Raw genomic sequence first — 21,109 nt, 5'->3', positions numbered from 1 at the left:
GAAAACGCGTTTTCTGCATTGTGCCATAACTTTACAGGGAAGCTTCAGAACATGAAATTTTCACCTCCCACGATAGCAGAAAGGGTCTTTCGAGTAGTTGCACATCAAATCTAAGCTGTTTGAAGTGTTTTTCCAAAGTTATCAACATTTTGATGTTTGGCGTTCCGGAATCGACCTTATCTGACGATGAAAACGCGTTTTCTGCATTGTGCCAAAACTTTGCAGGTAAGCTCCAGAACATGAAATTTTGACCTCCCACTATACCAGAAAGGGTCTTTCTAGTACTTGCACATCAAATCTAAGCTGTCTGAATTGTTTTTCCGAAGTTATTAACATTTTTATGTTTGGCGTTCCGGAATTGACCTTATGTGAGGCTGAACACGAGTTTTCTGCATTGTGCCATAACTTTGCAGGGAAGCTTCAGAACATGAAAATTTCACCTCCCAGTATAGCAGAAAGGGTCTTTCTTGTAGGTGCACATCAAATCGAAGCTGTCTGAAGTGTTTTTCCAAAGTTATCAACACTTTTATGTTTGCCGTTCCGGAATCGACCTTATCTCAGGCTGAAAACACGATTTACGCATTGTGCCATAACTTTGCAGGGAAGCTTCAGAACATGAAATTTTAACCTCCCACTATAGCAGAATGCGTCTTTCTAGTAGTTGCACATCAAATCTAAGCTGTCGAAAGTGTTTGTCCAAAGTTATCAACATTTTTATGTTTGGCGTTTCGGAATCGACCGTATCTCAGCCTGAAAACGCGCTTTACATATTTTGCCATAACTTTGCAGGGAAGCTTCAGAACTTGACATTTTCACCTCCCACTATAGCAGAAAGGGTCTTTCTAGTAGTTGCACATCAAATCTAAGCTGTCTGTAGAGTTTTTCCTGAGTTATCAACATTTTTATGTTTGGCGTTCTGAAATCAACCTCATCTCAGGCTGAAAACGCGTTTTACGCATTGTGCCATAACTTTGCAGGGAAGCTTCAGAACATGATATTTTCACCTCCCACTACAGCAGAAAGGGCTTTCGAGTAGGTGCACATCAAATCAAAGCTGTTTGAAGTGTTTTTCGAAAGTTTTCAACATTTTTATGTTTGGTGTTCCTGAATCGACCTTATCTCAGGCCGAAAACGCGTTTTCTGCATTGTGCCATAACTTTGCAGGGAAGCTTCAGAACATGAAAATTTCACCTCCCACTATAGCAGAATGCGTCTTTCTAGTAGTTGCACATCAAATCTAAGCTGTCTGAAGTGTTTTTCCAAAGTTATCAACATTTTTATGTTTGGCGTTTCGGAATTGACCTTATCTCAGGCTGAAATTGCGTTTCCTACATTGTGGCATAACTTTGCAGGTAAGCTTCAGTACATGAAATTTTCACCTCCCACTGTAGCAGAAAGGGTCTTTCTAGTAGTTGCACATCAAATCTAAGCTGTCTGAAGTGTTTTTCCAAAGTTATCAACATTTTTATGTTTGGCGTTCTGGAACCCACCTTATCTCAGGCTGAAAACGCGTTTTCTGCATTGTGCCAAAACTTCGTAGGTAAGCTCCAGAACATGAAATTTTCACCTCCCACTATAGCAGAAATGATCTTTCTAGTAGTTGCACATCAAATCTAAGCGGTCTGAAGTGTTTTTCCAAAGGTATCAACATTTTTATGTTTGCCGTTCCGGAATCGACCTTATCTCAGGCTGAAAATGCGTTTTCTGCATTGTGCCATAAATTTGGAGGGAAGCTTCAGAACATGAAAATTTCACATCCCACTATAGCAGAAAGGATCTTTCTAGTAGTTGCACATCAAATCTAAGCTATCTGAAGTGTTTTTCCAAAGTTATCAACACTTTTATGTTTGGCGTTCCGGAATCGACTGACTGAAAACGCGTTTTCTGCACTGTGCCATAACTTTGCAGGGAAACTTCAGAACATGGAATTTTAACCTCCCAATCTAGCAGAAAGGGTCTTTCTCCTTGTTGCACATCAAATCTAAGCTGTCTGAAGTGTTTTTCCAAAGTTATCAACATTTTTGTGTTTGGCGTTCCGGAACCCTTCTTATCTCAGGCTGAAAACGGGTTTTCCGCATTGTGCCATAACTTTGCTGGGAAGCTTCAGAACATGAAATTTTCACCTCCCACTATAGCAGAAAGGGTCTTTCTCGTAGTTGCACATCAAATCTAAGCTGTCTGAAGAGTTTTTCCAAAGTCATCAACACTTTTATGTTTGGCTTCCGGAATCGACCTTATCTCAGGCTGAAAACGTATTTTCTGCATTGTGCCATAACTTTGCAGGGAAGCTTCAGAACATGAATTTTCCACATCCCACTATAGCAGAAAGGGTTTTTCTTTTAGTTGCACATCAAATCTAAGCTGTCTGAAGAGTTTTTCCAAAGATATCAACATTTCTATGTTTGGCGTTCCGGAACCCACCTTATCTCAGGCTGAAAACGAGTTTTCTGCATTGTGCCTTTACTTTTCTTGGGAGCTTCAGAACATGGAATTTTCACCTCCCACTATAATCGAAAGGGTCTTTCTAGTCGTTGTACATCAAATCTAAGCTGTCTGAAGTGTTTTTCGAAAGTTATCAACATTTTTATGTTTGGCGTTCCGGAATCGACCTTATCTCTGGCTGAAAACGCGTTTTCTGCATTGTGCCATAACTTTGCATGGATGCTTCCGAATATGAAATTTTCACGTCCCACTATCGCAGAAAGGGTCTTTCTCGTAGTTGCACATCAAATTTTAGCTGTCTGATGCGTTTTTTCAAAGTTATCAACATTTTTATGTATGGCGTTCCGGAATCGACCTTATCTCAGGCTGAAAAGGCGTTTTACGCATTGTGCCAAAATTTTGCTGGGAAGCTTCAGAAAATGAAATTTTCACCTCCCACTATAGCAGAAAGGGTCTTTCTCGTAGTTGCACTTCAAATCTAAGCGGTCTGAAGTGTTTTTCCAAAGTTATCAAGATTTTTATGATTGGCGTTCCGGAACCCACCTTATCTCTGGCTGAAAACGCGTTTTCTGCTTTGTGCCATAACTTTGCATGGATGCTTCCGAACATGAAATTTTCATGTCCCACTATCGCAGAAACGGTCTTTTTAGTAGTTGCGCATCAAATCTAAGCTGTCTGAATTGTTTTTCCAAAGTGATCAACATTTTTATGTTTGGCGTTCGGGAATTGACCTTATCTCAGGCTGAAAACGCGTTTTCTGCATTGTGCCATAACTTTGCAGGGAAGCTTCAGAACATGAAAATTTCACCTCCCACTATAGCCGAAAGGGTCTTTCTAGTAGTTGCACATCAAATCTAAGCTGTCTGAAGTGTTTTTCCAAAGTTATCAACATTTTTATGTTTGGCGTTCTGGAACCCACCTTATCTCAGGCTGAAAACGCGTTTTCTGCATTGTGCCTTAACTTTTCAGGGGAGCTTGAGTACATGGAATTTTCACCTCCCACTATTACAGAAAGGGTCTTTCTAGTCGTTGTACATCAAATCTAAGCTGTCTGAAGTGTTTTTCGAAAGTTATCAACATTTTTATGTTTGGCGTTCCGGAACCAACCTTATCTCAGGATGAAAACACGTTTTCTGCATCGTGCCATAACTTTGCAGGGAAGCTTCAGAACATGAAATGTTCACCTCCCACTATAGCAGAAAGGGTCTTTTTAGTAGTTGCGCATCAAATCTAAACTGTCTGAAGTGTTTTTCCAAACTGATCAACATTTTTATGTTTGGCGTTCCGGAATCGACCTTATCTCAGGCTGAAAACGCGTTTTACGCATTGTGCCATAACTTTACAGGGAAGCTTCTGAACATTAAATTTTAACCTCCCACTATAGCACAAAGGGTCTTTCTAGTAGTTGCACATCAAATCGAAGCTGTCTGAAGTGTTTTCCAAACTTATCAACCTTTTTATGTTTGGCGTTCCGGAATCGACCTCATCTCAGGCTGAAAACGCGTTTTCTGCATTGTGCCATAACTTTGCAGAGAAGCTTCAGAACATGAAATTTTCAACTCCCACTACAACAAAAAGGGTGTTTGTAGCAGTTGCACATCAAATCTAAGCTGTCTGAAGTGTTTTTCAAAAGTTATCAACATTTTTATGTTTGGCGTTCCGGAATCGACCTTATCTCAGGCTCAAAACGCGTTTTACGCATTGTGCCATAACTTTACAGGGAAGCTTCAGAACATGAAATGTTCTCCTCCCACTATAGCAGAAAGGGTCTTTCTAGTAGTCTCACATCAAATCTAAGCTGTCTGAAGTGTTTTTCCAAAGTTATCAACATTTTTGTGTTTGGCGTTCTGAAATCAACCTCATCTCAGGCTGAAAACGCGTTTTACGCATTGTGCCATAACTTTGCAGGGAAGCTTCAGAACATGAAATTTTAACCTCCCACTATAGCAGAATGGGTCTTTCTAGTAGTTGCACGTCAAATCTTAGCTGTCTGAAGTGTTTTTCCAAAGTTATCAACATTTTTATGTTTGGCGTTCTGAAATCAACCTCATCTCAGGCTGAAAACGCGTTTTACGCATTGTGCCATAACTTTGCAGGGAAGCTTTAGAACATGAAATTTTCACCTCCCACTAGAGCAGAAAGGGTATTTCTAGGAGTTGCACATCAAATCTAAGCTGTCTGTAGAGTTTTTCCTGAGTTATCAACATTTTTATGTTTGGCGTTCTGAAATCAACCTCATCTCAGGCTGAAAACGCGTTTTACGCATTGTGCCATAACTTTGCAGGAAAGCTTCAGAACATGAAATTTTCACCTCCCACTGTAGCAGAAAGGGTCTTTCTCGTAGTTACACATCAAATCTAAGCTGTCTGAAGTGTTTTTCCAAAGTTATCAACATTTTTACGTTTGGCGTTCCAGAATCGACCTTATCTCAGGCTGAAAACACGTTTTCTGCATTGTGCCATAACTTTGCAGGGAAGCTTCAGAACATGAAATTTTCAACTCCCACTATAGCAGAATGTGTCTTTCTAGTAGTTGCACATCAAATCTAAGCTGTCTGAAGTGTATTTGCAAAGTTATCAACATTTTTATGTTTGGCGTTCTGGTACCCACCTTATCTCAGGCTGAAAACGCGTTTTCTGCATTGTCCCATAACTTTGCAGGGAAGCTTTAGAACATGAAATTTTCAGCTCCCACTAGAGCAGAAAGGGTATTTCTAGTAGCTGCACATCAAATCTAAGCTGTCTGTAGAGTTTTTCCTGAGTTATCAACATTTTTATGTTTGGCGTTCTGAAATCAACCTCATCTCAGGCTGAAAACGCGTTTCACGCATTGTGCCATAACTTTGCAGGGAAGCTTCCGAACATGAAATTTTTACTTCCCACTATAGCAGAAAGGGTCTTTCTAGTAGTTGCACATCAAATCTAAGCTGTCTGAAGTGTTTTTCTAAAGTTATCAACATTCTTATGTTTGGCGTTCCGGAATCAACCTTATCTCAGGCTGAAAACGCGTTTTACGCATTGTGCCATAACTTTGCAGGAAAGCTTCAGAACATGAAATTTTCACCTCCCACTGTAGCAGAAAGGGTCTTTCTCGTAGTTGCACATCAAATCTAAGCAGTCTGAAGTGTTTTTCCAAAGTTATCAACATTTTTACGTTTAGCGTTCCGGAATCGACCTTATCTCTGGCTGAAAACACGTTTTCTGCATTGTGCCATAACTTTGCAGGGAAGCTTCAGAACATGAAATTTTCACCTCCCACTATAGCAGAATGCGTCTTTCTAGTAGTTGCACATCAAATCTAAGCTGTCTGAAGTGTTTTTCCAAAGTTATCAACATTTTTATGTTTGGCGTTTCGGAATCGACCTTATCTCCGGCTGAAAACGCGTTTTCTGCATTGTGCCATAACTTTGCAGGTAAGCTTTAGAACATGAAATTTTCACCTCCCACTAGAGCAGAATGGGTCTTTCTAGTAGTTGCACATCAAATCTAAGCTGTCTGAAGTGTTTCTCCAAAGTTATCAATATTTTTATGTTTGGCGTTCCGGAATTGACCTTATCTCAGGCTGAAATCGCGTTTCCTACATTGTGGCATAACTTTGCAGGTAAGCTTCAGTACATGAAATTTTCACCTCCCACTGTAGCAGAAAGGGTCTTTCTAGTAGTTGCACATCAAATCTAAGCTGTCTGAAGTGTTTTTCCAAAGTTATCAACATTTTTATGTTTGGCGTTCTGGAACCCACCTTATCTCAGGCTGAAAACGCGTTTTCTGCATTGTGCCAAAACTTTGTAGGTAAGCTCCAGAACATGAAATTTTCACCTCCCACTATAGCAGAAATGATCTTTCTAGTAGTTGCACATCAAATCTAAGCGGTCTGAAGTGTTTTTCCAAAGGTATCAACATTTTTATGTTTGCCGTTCCGGAATCGACCTTATCTCAGGCTGAAAATGCGTTTTCTGCATTGTGCCATAAATTTGGAGGGAAGCTTCAGAACATGAAAATTTCACATCCCACTATAGCAGAAAGGATCTTTCTAGTAGTTGCACATCAAATCTAAGCTATCTGAAGTGTTTTTCCAAAGTTATCAACACTTTTATGTTTGGCGTTCCGGAATCGACTGACTGAAAACGCGTTTTCTGCACTGTGCCATAACTTTGCAGGGAAACTTCAGAACATGGAATTTTAACCTCCCAATCTAGCAGAAAGGGTCTTTCTCCTTGTTGCACATCAAATCTAAGCTGTCCGAAGTGTTTATCCAAAGTTATCGACATTTTTGTGTTTGGCGTTCCGGAACCCTTCTTATCTCAGGCTGAAAACGGGTTTTCCGCATTGTGCCATAACTTTGCTGGGAAGCTTCAGAACATGAAATTTTCACCTCCCACTATAGCAGAAAGGGTCTTTCTCGTAGTTGCACATCAAATCTAAGCTGTCTGAAGAGTTTTTCCAAAGTCATCAACACTTTTATGTTTGGCTTCCGGAATCGACCTTATCTCAGGCTGAAAACGTATTTTCTGCATTGTGCCATAACTTTGCAGGGAAGCTTCAGAACATGAATTTTCCACATCCCACTATAGCAGAAAGGGTTTTTCTTTTAGTTGCACATCAAATCTAAGCTGTCTGAAGAGTTTTTCCAAAGACATCAACATTTCTATGTTTGGCGTTCCGGAACCCACCTTATCTCAGGCTGAAAACGAGTTTTCTGCATTGTGCCTTTACTTTTCTGGGGAGCTTCAGAACATGGAATTTTCACCTCCCACTATAACCGAAAGGGTCTTTGTAGTCGTTGTACATCAAATCTAAGCTGTCTGAAGTGTTTTTCGAAAGTTATCAACATTTTTATGTTTGGCGTTCCGGAATCGACCTTATCTCTGGCTGAAAACGCGTTTTCTGCATTGTGCCTTTACTTTTCTTGGGAGCTTCAGAACATGGAATTTTCACCTCCCATTATAACCGAAAGGGTCTTTCTAGTCGTTGTACATCAAATCTAAGCTGTCTGAAGTGTTTTTCGAAAGTTATCAACATTTTTATGTTTGGCGTTCCGGAATCGACCTTATCTCAGGCTGAAAACGCGTTTTACGCATTGTGCCAAAACCTTGCTGGGAAGCTTCAGAAAATGAAATTTTCACCTCCCACTATAGCAGAAAGGGTCTTTCTAGTAGTTGCACATCAAATCTAAGCTGTCTGAAGTGTTTTTCCAAAGTTATCAACATTTTTATGTTTGGCGTTCTGGAACCCACTTTATCTCAGGCTGAAAATGCGTTTTCTGCATTGTTCCATAACTTTGCAGGGAAGCTTCAGAACATGAAATTTTAACCTCCCACTCTAGCAGAAAGGGTCTTTCTCGTAGTTGCACTTCAAATCTAAGCGGTCTGAAGTGTTTTTCCAAAGTTATCAAGATTTTTATGATTGGCGTTCCGGAACCCACCTTATCTCAGGCTGAAAACGCGTTTTCTGCATTGTGCTTTTACTTTTCTGGTGAGCTTCAGAACATGGAATTTTCACCTCCCACTATAGCAGAAAGGGTCTTTCTAGTAGTTGCACATCAAATCTAAGCTGTCTGAAGTGTTTTTCCAAAGTTATCAACATTTTCATGTTTGGCGTTCCGGAACCCACCTTATCTCTGGCTGAAAACGCGTTTTCTGCTTTGTGCCATAACTTTGCATGGATGCTTCCGAACATGAAATTTTCACATCCCACTATCGCAGAGACGGTCTTTTTAGTAGTTGCGCATCAAATCTAAGCTGTCTGAATTGTTTTTCCAAAGTGATCAACATTTTTATGTTTGGCGTTCGGGAATTGACCTTATCTCAGGCTGAAAACGCGTTTTCTGCATTGTGCCATAACTTTGCAGGGAAGCTTCAGAACATGAAAATTTCACCTCCCACTATAGCAGAAAGGGTCTTTCTAGTAGTTGCACATCAAATCTAAGCTGTCTGAAGTGTTTTTCCAAAGTTATCAACATTTTTATGTTTGGCGTTCTGGAACCCACCTTATCTCAGGCTGAAAACGCGTTTTCTGCATTGTGCCTTAACTTTTCAGGGGAGCTTGAGTACATGGAATTTTCACCTCCCACTATTACAGAAAGGGTCCTTCTAGTAGTTGCACATCAACTATAAGCTGTCTGAAGTGTTTTTCCAAAGTTATCAACATTTTTATGTTTGGCGTTCTGGAACCCACCTTATGTCAAGCTGAAAACGCGTTTTCTGCATTGTGCCTTAACTTTTCAGGGGAGCTTGAGTACATGGAATTTTCACCTCCCACTATAACAGAAAGGGTCCTTCTAGTAGTTGCACATCAACTATAAGCTGTCTGAAGTGTTTTTCCAAAGTTATCAACATTTTTATGTTTGGCCTTCCGGAACCCACCTTATCTCTGGCTGAAAACGCGTTTTCTGCATTGTGCCCTTACTTTTCTGGGGAGCTTCAGAACATGGAATTTTCACCTCCCACTACAACAGAAAGGGTCTTTCTAGTCGTTGTACATCAAATCTAAGCTGTCTGAAGTGTTTTTCGAAAGTTATCAACATTTTTATGTTTGGCGTTCCGGAATCGACCTTATCTCTGGCTGAAAACGCGTTTTCTGCATTGTGCCATAACTTTGCATGGATGCTTCCGAACATGAAATTTTCACGTCCCACTATCGCAGAAAGGGTCTTTCTAGTAGTTGCACATCAAATCTAAGCTGTCTGAAGTGTTTTTCCAAAGTTATCAACAGTTTTATGCTTGGCGTTCCGGAACGAACCTTATCTCAGGCTGAAAACACGTTTTCTGCATCGTGCCATAACTTTGCAGGGAAGCTTCAGAACATGAAATGTTCACCTCCCACTATAGCAGAAAGGGTCTTTTTAGTAGTTGCACAACAAATCTAAGCTGTCTGAAGTGTTTTTCAAAAGTTATCAACATTTTTATGTTTGGCGTTCCGGAATCGACCTTATCTCAGGCTGAAAACGCGTTTAGCGCAATGTACCATAACTTTGCATGAAAGCTTCAGAACATGAAAATTTAACCTCCCACTATAGCAGAAAGGGTCTTTTTAGTAGTTGCGCATCAAATCTAAACTGTCTGAAGTGTTTTTCCAAACTGATCAACATTTTTATGTTTGGCGTTCCGGAATGGACCTTATCTCAGGCTCAAAATGCGTTTTCTGCATTGTGCCATAACTTTGCAGAGAAGCTTCTGAACATTAAATTTTAACCTCCCACCATAGCACAAAGGGTCTTTCTAATAGTTGCACATCAAATCTAAGCTGTCTGAAGTGTTTTTCCAAAGTTATCAACATTTTTATATTTGGCATTCCAGAACCCACCTTATCTCAGGCTGAAAACGTGTTTCTTTCTTTGTGCCATAACTTCTCAGGGAAGCTTCAGAACATGAAATTTTCACCTCCGACTATAGCAGAAAGGGTCTTTCTACTAGTTCCATATCAAATCTAAGCTGTCTGAAGTGTTTTTCCAATGTTAACAACATTTTTATGTTTGGCGTTCCGGAACCCACCCAATCTCAGACTGAAAACGCATTTTCTGCTTTGTGTCATAACATTACTGGGAAGCTTCAGAACATGAAATTTTTACCACCCACTCTAGCAGAAAGGGTCTTTCAAGTAGTTGCACATCAAATGTAAGCTGTCTGAAGTGTTTTTCCAAAGTTATCAACATTTTTATGTTTTGCGTTCCGGAAACCACCTTATCTCAGGCTGAAAACGCGTTTCTTTCTTTGGGCCATCACTTTGCAGGGAAGCTTCAGAACATGAAATTTTCACCTCTGACTATTGCAGAAAGGGTCTTTCTAGTAGTTGCACATCAAATCTAAGCTGTCTTAAGTGTTTTTCGAAAGTTATCAACATTTATATGTTTGGCGTTCCGGAACCCCCCTTATCTCAGACTGAAAACGCGTTTTCTGGATTGTGCCATAACTTTGCATGGAAGCTTCAAAACATGAAATTTTCAACCTCCCACTACAGTAGAAAGGGTCTTTCTAGTAGGTGCACATCAAATCTAAGCTGTCTGAAGATTTTTTCCAAAGTTATCAACATTTTAATCTTTGGCGTTCGGGAACTCACCTGATCTTACGCTGAAAACGCGTTTTCTGCATTGTGCCATAACTTTGCAGGGAAGTTTCAGAACATGACATTTTCACCTCCCAATACAGCAGAAAGGGTTTTTCTAGTAGTTGCACATCAAATCTAAGCTGTCTGAAGTGTTTTTCCAAAGTTATCAACACTTTTATGTTTGGCGTTCCGGAATCGACCTTATCTCAGGCTGAAAACGACTTTTCTGCATTGTGCCATAACTTTTCAGTGAAGCCTCAGAACATGAAATTTTCACCTCCCACTATAGTAGAAAGGGCCTTTCTAGTAGTTGCACATCAAATCGAAGCTGTCTGAAGTGTTTTTCCAAAGTTATCAACATTAATATATTGCCGTTCCGTAATCGACCTTATCTCAGGCTGAAAAGCCGTTTTCTGCATTGTGCCATAACTTTGGTGGGAAGCTTAAGAACATGAAATTTTCACCTCCCACTATAGCAGAAAGGGCCTTTCTAGTAGTTGCACATCAAATCGAAGCTGTCTGAAGTGTTTTTCCAAACTTATCAATATTTTTATGTTCGGCGTTCCGGAACCCACCTTATCTCAGGCTGAAAATGCTTTTTCTGCATTGTGCCATAACTTTGCAGAGAAGCTTCAGAACATGAAATTTTCACCTCCCACTGTAGCAGAAAGGGTCTTTCTAGTAGTTGCACATCAAATCTAAGCTGTCTGAAGTGTTTTTCCAAAGTTATCAACATTTTTATGTTTGGCGTTCCGGAATCGACCTTATCTGAGGATGAAAACGCGTTTTCTGCATTGTGCCATAACTTTGCAGGGAAGCTTCAGAACATAAAATTTTATTTTCACCTCCCACTATAGCTGAAATGGTTTTTCGAGTAGTTGCACATCAAATCTAAGCTGTCTGAAATGTTTTTCCAAACGTATCAACATTTTTATGTTTGGCGTTCCGGAACCCACTTTATCTCAGACTGAAAACGCGTTTTACGCATTGTGCCATAATTCTGCAGGGAAGCTTCAGAACATGAAATTTTCACCTGCCACTATTGCAGAAAGGGTCTTTCGAGTAGTTGCACATCAAATCTAAGCTGTCTGACGTGTTTTTCCAAAGTTATCAACATTTTTATGTTTGGCGTTCCGGAATCGACCTCATCTCAGGCTGAAAACACGTTTTCTGCATTGTGCCATAACTTTGCAGAGAAGCCTCAGAACATGAAATTTTCACCTCCCACTACAACAGAAAGGGTGTTTCTAGCAGTTGCACATCAAATCTAAGTTGTCTGAAGTGTTTTTCAAAAGTTGTCATCATTTTTATGTTTGGCGTTCCGGAATCGACCTTATCTCTGGCTGAAAACGCGTTTTCTGCATTGTGCCATAACTTTGCATGGATGCTTCGAACATGAAATTTTCACGTCCCACTATCGCAGAAAGGGTCTTTCTAGTAGTTGCACATCAAATCTAAGCTGTCTGAAGTGTTTTTCCAAAGCTATCAACATTTTTATGTTTGGCGTTCCGGAATCGACTTATCTCAGGCCGAAAACGCATTGTCTGCATTGTGCCATAACTTTGCATGAAAGCTTCCGAACATGAAATTTTAACCTCCCACTATAGCAGATAGGGACTTTTTAGTAGTTGCGCATCAAATCTAAGCAGTCTGAAGTGTTTTTCGAAAGTGATCAACATTTTTATGTTTGGCGTTCGGGAATCGACCTTATCTCAGGCTCAAAATGCGCTTTCTGCATTGTGCCATAACTTTGCAGAGAAGCTTCAGAACATGACATTTTCACCTCCTACTATAGCAGAAATGGTCTTTCTAGTAGTTGCACATCAAATCTAAGCTGTCTGAAGTGTTTTTCCAAAGTTATCAACATTTTTATGTTTGGCGTTCCGGAATCGACCTTATCTCAGGCTGAAAACGCGTTTTACGCATTGTGCCATAACTTTACAGGGAAGCTTCTGAACATTAAATTTTAACCTCCCACTATAGCACAAAGGGTCTTTCTAGTAGTTGCACATCAAATCGAAGCTGTCTGAAGTGTTTTCCAAACTTATCAACTTTTTTATGTTTGGCGTTCCGGAATCGACCTCATCTCAGGCTGAAAACGCGTTTTCTGCATTGTGCCATAACTTTGCAGAGAAGCTTCAGAACATGAAATTTTCAACTCCCACTACAACAAAAAGGGTGTTTGTAGCAGTTGCACATCAAATCTAAGCTGTCTGAAGTGTTTTTCAAAAGTTATCAACATTTTTATGTTTGGCGTTAGGGAATCGACCTTATCTCAGGCTCAAAACGCGTTTTACGCATTGTGCCATAACTTTACAGGGAAGCTTCAGAACATGAAATGTTCTCCTCCCACTAAAGCAGAAAGGGTCTTTCTAGTACTTGCACATCAAATCTAAGCTGTCTGAAGTGTTTTTCGAAAGTTATCAACATTTTTATGTTTGGCGTTCCGGAATCGACCTTATCTCAGGCTGAAAACGCGTTTTACGCATTGTACCATAACTTTGCATGAAAGCTTCCGAACATGAAATTTTAACCTCACACTAAAGCAGAAAGGGTCTTTCTAGTAATTGCACATCAAATCTAAGCTGTCTGAAGTGTTTTTCCAAAGTTATCAACAATTTTATGTTTGGCGTTCGGGAATCAACCTTATCTCAGGCTCAAAATGCGTTTTCTGCATTGTCCCATAACTTTGCAGGAAAGCTTCAGAACATAAAATTTTGACCACTCACTATAGCAGAAATGGTCTTTCTAGTAGTTGCACATCAAATCTAAGCTGTCTGAACTGTTTTTCGAAAGTTATCAACATTTTTATGTTTGGCGTTTCGGAATCGACCTTATCTCAGGCTGAAAACGCGTTTTACGCATTGTACCATAACTTTGCATGAAAGCTTCCGAACATGAAATTTTAACCTCACACTAAAGCAGAAAGGGTCTTTCTAGTACTTGCACATCAAATCTAAGCTGTCTGAAGTGTTTTTCCAAAGTTATCAACAATTTTATGTTTGGCGTTCTGGAACCCACCTTATTTCAGGCTGAAAACGCTTGCGTTTTCTCCATTCTGCCATAACTTTGCAGGGAAGCTTCCGAACATGAAATTTTAACCTCCCACTGTTGCAGAAAGGGTCTTTTTAGTAGTTGCGCATCAAATCTAAGCTGTCTGAATTGTTTTTCCAAAGTGATCAACATTTTTATGTTTGGCGTTCGGGAATCAACCTTATCTCAGGCTCAAAATGCGTTTTCTGCATTGTCCCATAACTTTGCAGGAAAGCGTCAGAAAATGAAATTTTGACCTCTCACTATAGCAGAAATGGTCTTTTTAGTAGTTGCGCATCAAATCTAAGCTGTCTGAATTGTTTTTCCAAAGTGATCAACTTTTTTATGTTTGGCGTTCGGGAATCGACCTTATCTCAGGCTCAAAATGCGTTTTCTGCATTGTGCCATAACTTCACAGGGAAGCTTCAGAACATGAAATGTTCACCTCCCACTATAGCAGAAAGGGTCTTTCTAGTAGTTGCACATCAAATCTAAGCTGTCTGAAGTGTTTTTCCAAAGTTATCAACACTTTTATGTTTGGCGTTCCGGAATCAACCTTATCTCAGGCTGAAAACGCGTTTTACGCATTGTGCCATAACTCTGCAGGGACGCTTCAGAACATGAAATTTTGACCTCCCACTATAGCAGAAATGGTCTTTCTAGTAGTTGCACATCAAATCTAAGCTGTCTGAAGTGTTTTTCAAAAGTTATCAACATTTTTATGTTTGGTGTTCCGGAATCGACCTCATCTCAGGCTGAAAACGCGTTTTCTGCATTGTGCCATAACTTTGCAGAGAAGCTTCAGAACATGAAATTTTCACCTCCCACTACAACAAAAAGGGTGTTTGTAGCAGTTGCACATCAAATCTAAGCTGTCTGAAGAGTTTTTCGAAAGTTATCAACATTTTTATGTTTGGCGTTCCGTAATCGACCTTATCTCAGGCTCAAAACGCGTTTTACGCATTGTGCCATAACTTTACAGGGAAGCTTCAGAACATGAAATGTTCACCTCACACTATAGCAGAAAGGGTCTTTCTAGTAGTTGCACATCAAATTTAAGCTGTCTGAATTGTTTTTCCAAAGTTATCAGCATTTTTATGTTTGGCGTTCCAGAATCAACCTTATCTCAGGCTGAAAACGCGTTTTACGCATTGTACCATAACTTTGCATGAAAGCTTCAGAACATGAAATTTTCACCTCCCACTACAACAAAAAGGGTGTTTGTAGCAGTTGCACATCAAATCTAAGCTGTCTGAAGTGTTTTTTGAAAGTTATCAACATTTTTATGTTTGGCGTTCCGGAATCGACCTTATCTCAGGCTCAAAACGCGTTTTACGCATTGTGCCATAACTTTACAGGGAAGCTTCAGAACATGAAATGTTCACCTCCCACTATAGCAGAAACGGTCTTTCTAGTAGTTGCACATCAAATTTAAGCTGTCTGAAGTGTTTTTCCAAAGTTATCAACATTTTTATGTTTGGCGTTCCGGAATCAACTTTATCTCAGGCTGAAAACGCGTTTTCTGCATTGTGCCATAACTTTGCATGGATGCTTCCGAACATGAAATTTGCACCTCCCACTATAGCAGAAAGGGTCTTTTTAGTAGTTGCACACCAAATCTAAGCTGTCTGAAGTGTATTTCCAAAGTTATCAACATTTTTATGTTTTGCGTTCCGGAACCAACCTTATCTCAGGATGAAAAATCGTTATCTGCATTGTCCCATAACTTTGCAGGGAAGCTTCAGAACATATAATTTTGACCTCCCACTATAGCAGAAAGGGTCTTTCTGGTAGTTGCACATCAAATCTAAGCTGTCTGATGTGTTTTTCCAAAGTTATCAACATTTTTATGTTTGGCGTTCGGGAATCGACCTTATCTCAGGCTCAAAATGCGTTTTCTGCATTGTGCCATAACTTTACAGGGAAGCTTCAGAACATGAAATGTTCACCTCCCACTATAGCAGAAAGGGTCTTTCTAGTAGTTGCACATCAAATCTAAGCTGTCTGAAGAGTTTTTCGAAAGTTATCAACATTTTTATGTTTGGCGTTCCGTAATCGACCTTATCTCAGGCTCAAAACGCGTTTTACGCATTGTGCCATAACTTTACAGGGAAGCTTCAGAACATGAAATGTTCACCTCACACTATAGCAGGAAGGGTCTTTCTAGTAGTTGCTCATCAAATTTAAGCTGTCTGAAGTGTTTTTCCAAAGTTATCAGCATTTTTATGTTTGGCGTTCCAGAATCAACCTTATCTCAGGCTGAAAACGCGTTTTACGCATTGTACCATAACTTTGCATGAAAGCTTCAGAACATGAAATTTTCACCTCCCACTACAACAAAAAGGGTGTTTGTAGCAGTTGCACATCAAATCTAAACTGTCTGAAGTGTTTTTCGAAAGTTATCAACATTTTTATGTTTGGCGTTCCGGAATCGACCTTATCTCAGGCTCAAAACGCGTTTTACGCATTGTGCCATAACTTTACAGGGAAGCTTCAGAACATGAAATGTTCACCTCCCACTATAGCAGAAACGGTCTTTCTAGTAGTTGCACATCAAATTTAAGCTGTCTGAAGTGTTTTTCCAAAGTTATCAACATTTTTATGTTTGGCGTTCCGGAATCAACTTTATCTCAGGCTGAAAACGCGTTTTCTGCATTGTGCCATAACTTTGCATGGATGCTTCCGAACATGAAATTTGCACCTCCCACTATAGCAGAAAGGGTCTTTTTAGTAGTTGCATACCAAATCTAAGCTGTCTGAAGTGTATTTCCAAAGTTATCAACATTTTTATGTTTTGCGTTCCGGAACCAACCTTATCTCAGGATGAAAAATCGTTATCTGCATTGTCCCATAACTTTGCAGGGAAGCTTCAGAACATATAATTTTGACCTCCCACTATAGCAGAAAGGGTCTTTCTGGTAGTTGCACATCAAATCTAAGCTGTCTGATGTGTTTTTCCAAAGTTATCAACATTTTTATGTTTGGCGTTCGGGAATCGACCTTGTCTCAGGCTCAAAATGCGTTTTCTGCATTGTGCCATAACTTTACAGGGAAGCTTCAGAACATGAAATGTTCACCTCCCACTATAGCAGAAAGGGTCTTTCTAGTAGTTGCACATCAAATCTAAGCTGTCTGAAGTGTTTTTCCAAAGTTATCAACACTTTTATGTTTGGCGTTCCGGAATCGACCTTATCTCCGGCTGAAAACGCGTTTTACGCATTGTGCCATAACTCTGCAGGGAAGCTTCCGAACATGAAATTTTGACCTCCCACTATAGCAGAAATGGTCTTTCTAGTAGTTGCACATCAAATCTAAGCTGTTTGAAGTGTTTTTCAAAAGTTATCAACATTTTTATGTTTGGTGTTCCGGAATCGACCTCATCTCAGGCTGAAAACGCGTTTTCTGCAGTGTGCCATAACTTTGCAGAGAAGCTTCAGAACATGAAATTTTCACCTCCCACTACAACAAAAAGGGTGTTTGTAGCAGTTGCACATCAAATCTAAGCTGTCTGAAGTGTTTTTCCAAAGTTATCAACACTTTTATGTTTGGCGTTCCGGAATCGACCTTATCTCCGGCTGAAAACGCGTTTTACGCATTGTGCCATAACTCTGCAGGGAAGCTTCCGAACATGAAATTTTGACCTCCCACTATAGCAGAAATGGTCTTTCTAGTAGTTGCACATCAAATCTAAGCTGTTTGAAGTGTTTTTCAAAAGTTATCAACATTTTTATGTTTGGTGTTCCGGAATCGACCTCATCTCAGGCTGAAAACGCGTTTTCTGCAGTGTGCCATAACTTTGCAGAGAAGCTTCAGAACATGAAATTTTCACCTCCCACTACAACAAAAAGGGTGTTTGTAGCAGTTGCACATCAAATCTAAGCTGTCTGAAGTGTTTTTCCAAAGTTATCAACACTTTTATGTTTGGCGTTCCGGAATCGACCTTATCTCAGGCTGAAAACGCGTTTTACGCATTGTGCCATAACTCTGCAGGGACGCTTCAGAACATGAAATTTTGACCTCCCACTATAGCAGAAATGGTCTTTCTAGTAGTTGCACATCAAATCTAAGCTGTCTGAAGAGTTTTTCGAAAGTTATCAACATTTTTATGTTTGGCGTTCCGTAATCGACCTCATCTCAGGCTGAAACCGCGTTTTCTGCATTGTGCCATAACTTTGCAGAGAAGCTTCAGAACATGAAATTTTCACCTCCCACTACAACAAAAAGGGTGTTTGTAGCAGTTGCACATCAAATCTAAGCTGTCTGAAGAGTTTTTCGAAAGTTATCAACATTTTTATGTTTGGCGTTCCGTAATCGACCTTATCTCAGGCTCAAAACGCGTTTTACGCATTGTGCCATAACTTTACAGGGAAGCTTCAGAACATGAAATGTTCACCTCACACTATAGCAGAAAGGGTCTTTTTAGTAGTTGCACATCAAATTTAAGCTGTCTGAAGTGTTTTTCCAAAGTTATCAGCATTTTTATGTTTGGCGTTCCAGAATCAACCTTATCTCAGGCTGATAACGCGTTTTACGCATTGTACCATAACTTTGCATGAAAGCTTCAGAACATGAAATTTTCACCTCCCACTACAACAAAAAGGGTGTTTGTAGCAGTTGCACATCAAATCTAAGCTGTCTGAAGTGTTTTTTGAAAGTTATCAACATTTTTATGTTTGGCGTTCCGGAATCGACCTTATCTCAGGCTCAAAACGCGTTTTACGCATTGTGCCATAACTTTACAGGGAAGCTTCAGAACATGAAATGTTCACCTCCCACTATAGCAGAAACGGTCTTTCTAGTAGTTGCACATCAAATTTAAGCTGTCTGAAGTGTTTTTCCAAAGTTATCAACATTTTTATGTTTGGCGTTCCGGAATCAACTTTATCTCAGGCTGAAAACGCGTTTTCTGCATTGTGCCATAACTTTGCATGGATGCTTCCGAACATGAAATTTGCACCTCCCACTATAGCAGAAAGGGTCTTTTTAGTAGTTGCACACCAAATCTAAGCTGTCTGAAGTGTATTTCCAAAGTTATCAACATTTTTATGTTTTGCGTTCCGGAACCAACCTTATCTCAGGATGAAAAATCGTTATCTGCATTGTCCCATAACTTTGCAGGGAAGCTTCAGAACATATAATTTTGACCTCCCACTATAGCAGAAAGGGTCTTTCTGGTAGTTGCACATCAAATCTAAGCTGTCTGATGTGTTTTTCCAAAGCTATCAACATTTTTATGTTTGGCGTTCGGGAATCGACCTTATCTCAGGCTCAAAATGCGTTTTCTGCATTGTGCCATAACTTTACAGGGAAGCTTCAGAACATGAAATGTTCACCTCCCACTATAGCAGAAAGGGTCTTTCTAGTAGTTGCACATCAAATCTAAGCTGTCTGAAGTGTTTTTCCAAAGTTATCAACACTTTTATGTTTGGCGTTCCGGAATCGACCTTATCTCCGGCTGAAAACGCGTTTTACGCATTGTGCCATAACTCTGCAGGGAAGCTTCCGAACATGAAATTTTGACCTCCCACTATAGCAGAAATGGTCTTTCTAGTAGTTGCACATCAAATCTAAGCTGTTTGAAGTGTTTTTCAAAAGTTATCAACATTTTTATGTTTGGTGTTCCGGAATCGACCTCATCTCAGGCTGAAAACGCGTTTTCTGCAGTGTGCCATAACTTTGCAGAGAAGCGTCAGAACATGAAATTTTCACCTCCCACTACAACAAAAAGGGTGTTTGTAGCAGTTGCACATCAAATCTAAGCTGTCTGAAGTGTTTTTCCAAAGTTATCAACACTTTTATGTTTGGCGTTCCGGAATCGACCTTATCTCAGGCTGAAAACGCGTTTTACGCATTGTGCCATAACTCTGCAGGGACGCTTCAGAACATGAAATTTTGACCTCCCACTATAGCAGAAATGGTCTTTCTAGTAGTTGCACATCAAATCTAAGCTGTCTGAAGAGTTTTTCGAAAGTTATCAACATTTTTATGTTTGGCGTTCCGTAATCGACCTCATCTCAGGCTGAAACCGCGTTTTCTGCATTGTGCCATAACTTTGCAGAGAAGCTTCAGAACATGAAATTTTCACCTCCCACTACAACAAAAAGGGTGTTTGTAGCAGTTGCACATCAAATCTAAGCTGTCTGAAGAGTTTTTCGAAAGTTATCAACATTTTTATGTTTGGCGTTCCGTAATCGACCTTATCTCAGGCTCAAAACGCGTTTTACGCATTGTGCCATAACTTTACAGGGAAGCTTCAGAACATGAAATGTTCACCTCACACTATAGCAGAAAGGGTCTTTTTAGTAGTTGCACATCAAATTTAAGCTGTCTGAAGTGTTTTTCCAAAGTTATCAGCATTTTTATGTTTGGCGTTCCAGAATCAACCTTATCTCAGGCTGATAACGCGTTTTACGCATTGTACCATAACTTTGCATGAAAGCTTCAGAACATGAAATTTTCACCTCCCACTACAACAAAAAGGGTGTTTGTAGCAGTTGCACATCAAATCTAAGCTGTCTGAAGTGTTTTTTGAAAGTTATCAACATTTTTATGTTTGGCGTTCCGGAATCGACCTTATCTCAGGCTCAAAACGCGTTTTACGCATTGTGCCATAACTTTACAGGGAAGCTTCAGAACATGAAATGTTCACCTCCCACTATAGCAGAAACGGTCTTTCTAGTAGTTGCACATCAAATTTAAGCTGTCTGAAGTGTTTTTCCAAAGTTATCAACATTTTTATGTTTGGCGTTCCGGAATCAACTTTATCTCAGGCTGAAAACGCGTTTTCTGCATTGTGCCATAACTTTGCATGGATGCTTCCGAACATGAAATTTGCACCTCCCACTATAGCAGAAAGGGTCTTTTTAGTAGTTGCACACCAAATCTAAGCTCTCTGAAGTGTATTTCCAAAGTTATCAACATTTTTATGTTTTGCGTTCCGGAACCAACCTTATCTCAGGATGAAAAATCGTTATCTGCATTGTCCCATAACTTTGCAGGGAAGCTTCAGAACATATAATTTTGACCTCCCACTATAGCAGAAAGGGTCTTTCTGGTAGTTGCACATCAAATCTAAGCTGTCTGATGTGTTTTTCCAAAGCTATCAACATTTTTATGTTTGGCGTTCGGGAATCGACCTTATCTCAGGCTCAAAATGCGTTTTCTGCATTGTGCCATAACTTTACAGGGAAGCTTCAGAACATGAAATGTTCACCTCCCACTATAGCAGAAAGGGTCTTTCTAGTAGTTGCACATCAAATCTAAGCTGTCTGAAGAGTTTTTCGAAAGTTATCAACATTTTTATGTTTGGCGTTCCGTAATCGACCTTATCTCAGGCTCAAAACGCGTTTTACGCATTGTGCCATAACTTTACAGGGAAGCTTCAGAACATGAAATGTTCACCTCACACTATAGCAGAAAGGGTCTTTCTAGTAGTTGCACATCAAATTTAAGCTGTCTGAAGTGTTTTTCCAAAGTTATCAGCATTTTTATGTTTGGCGTTCCAGAATCAACCTTATCTCAGGCTGAAAACGCGTTTTACGCATTGTACCATAACTTTGCATGAAAGCTTCAGAACATGAAATTTTCACCTC

Source organism: Synchiropus splendidus, chromosome 13 (genome assembly GCF_027744825.2).
Source record: "Synchiropus splendidus isolate RoL2022-P1 chromosome 13, RoL_Sspl_1.0, whole genome shotgun sequence".
Classification (NCBI taxonomy): domain Eukaryota; kingdom Metazoa; phylum Chordata; class Actinopteri; order Syngnathiformes; family Callionymidae; genus Synchiropus; species Synchiropus splendidus.
Note: the sequence above shows the minus strand (reverse complement) of the source record.